The sequence below is a fragment of the Fulmarus glacialis genome, unplaced genomic scaffold, assembly GCF_000690835.1.
Source record: "Fulmarus glacialis isolate BGI_N327 unplaced genomic scaffold, ASM69083v1 scaffold14425, whole genome shotgun sequence".
NCBI classification, from domain to species: domain Eukaryota; kingdom Metazoa; phylum Chordata; class Aves; order Procellariiformes; family Procellariidae; genus Fulmarus; species Fulmarus glacialis.
Window position 1 is genome coordinate 36,427 of NW_009213771.1, and position 2,308 is coordinate 38,734.

The following is a 2,308-nucleotide window of genomic DNA, read 5'->3' on the forward strand; positions in this document are numbered from 1 at the left end:
CTTCAGTTTGTTTTGTTTTTACTGCCATCATCATCAGAGCACATTCTCACATAACACAAAGACGTTGCCTGTTAGCTGGCCACAGAGTTCTATCGACATTATTCTGCCTTTTGCTCTGTGTTTGGGAAACAATTAAGTTTAGCCATAAGCTCTTCCCTTTCGTACTCTGCTTGTCTGGGAAATTCCTGATTTTGCGTAGTCCTCTAGATGCCCTCATGCATACTCTGTCAAATAAGAGCTCTGTCCTTTAGGCCAAAATTCTCTGAGTCGATCTAGCCTGCAATATGCTCCCTGTTGGCCTATTGACTTTCCCTCCATGGGGATATGCAGTGGCTACTTGGGCAGTGCATACATCTCTAATAGTTGAATACATCCTTCCATACATGATTTACTCAGGCCCTGCTGAGACAAGAATTACCCTTTGTCTCACCTAGCACAGAGCTGGACGCTGCAGACACCGTGTTGACTTCCAGGTGAAAGTCTAGAACATAAGATTAGACAACTGTGGCTGTGAAAGTTAAACCACTCTTCTTCACAGCAACCAAACCTTTGGACTGAGGAATTTCTTTCATCATCCAGTCACATAATTTAGATCACCAAAGTGTTTTTCTTGTCCCCTTCACCACTCGCTGTGAAATGTATCCAGCCTCCATTGACACACATGTACTTTAATAGGACCTTCCTATTAAGGAACAAGCTATGTTGTCAACAGAAAATATCTAGCACAAGAAGGAAAGAGATTTCATTCAAACCATGGTTTCATTCTGATTAAGCACATACTTCTTCATATACCGCTACTCTCTCACATGCAGTCTTGATACTATTTGGAAGCAATATAGAGCATGTAGCCCATAGTTAGGGAAATAACTTCTGCAACTGTTCACTAACAATCATACTGTAACATTTATTAGCTTTCTCTTTTTGCACACAGCTTTGTCAAACAGCTTTAAGATATCTCTTGCCAAAAGGGACCACCGTATTCTGTATCAATGTTCCAAAGTGCTACTTCAGTGTAAAACTGGTGGAACTTTATTGACACTGATGGAGTCCTATAAGAAGTAAAACTGAAACCTTTATTGCCATAGTTTGCAGTAGAGATGCAGCAGTATTAAGGGAAATATTTAGCACTTTATTTTTTTTAAGACCCAACAGTATCTCTCCCATGCTTTATAAGACCTTTGTAGTTACTGGCATTTGTTAACATAGTTTAAAAAGGCAAAATATAATTTGTAATAGACCATCCATGCCTTACACAACTGCTAAAAAGTAGCCTTATGGCTTTCCTGTTTATTTTTGGTCAGGTTTTAAAGACAACCCCTACTTAGTCATCACTTTCTTTTGCTCCCTCAAATCATGACTTTTAGTATCTTTGACTGCAGTCGAATCTGATCTTTTAATGAAGAACAGTTGAAGGTTCTCTCTGACAATGTAACCATTGTTAAAATTTGTTGGATAGTTTTCTCTTTAGAATACAACTGCAAGCACAAAATGTTGTTTCATTTACAGTAGCAATGGTATTGTTTGTCTGCTTTTCTGACCATTTGAATCTGTATCGTGTGCTGGTCTTTGTTCAGTATTATAAGCTGCTGGTACTCTTTATTTAATTAGATGGGTGGAAAAATTAACATGGGGAATATGTCAAGATGCAATGTGGGGTAGAGACAAGTATCGTAACTAAAGAGTGCCTTTAACTAGAGCGTGGCATGGAGCTCTCTAAAGATTATGTAATGAGCAACCACATGTGGCTTCCTGTTACTGAACTATCTAATCTGTCCCCTTATGTTCATCTTAAATTTAGCAGCAAAAGGAAAAGTGGAAATATCTAACTTCAGATGCATGGCAAAGTGGTTGTATGATACCTTGACATCTCAGGATGTTGATAGAGTTGGCAGGTATCATATATCAAAAATCCCCATGAAGGCATAAGTATACCAGCAGTAATCTATTCACTAGTCAGAATGAATAAGGACCGGTTAGAAGAATTATTTTACTGCGGGTAAACCTAAAAGTTGTGTAAAACTCTTGTTAAATTGGATGCAAGTAATTTAACGTGAGGAAACTAGGCAGTTTCATTTATTGTGGTTTGCACTGACCAGAGAGACACCTTTCCTTTTACTGCACATTTTAAGCTGGTGGAGACTTCAAAATGATGGGAGTTGAAACTGGAATGACCCACAGAAATGCGTAGTCTTTTCTAGCAGAGAAGAATGAAAACGCGTAGTGTGTGTATGTTAACTGTTGTCTTTAACATCTTGGTTAATTGCTTTACTCTAGCTATGTCATCTCAAAGTTGTGCTTGTTTCCAATG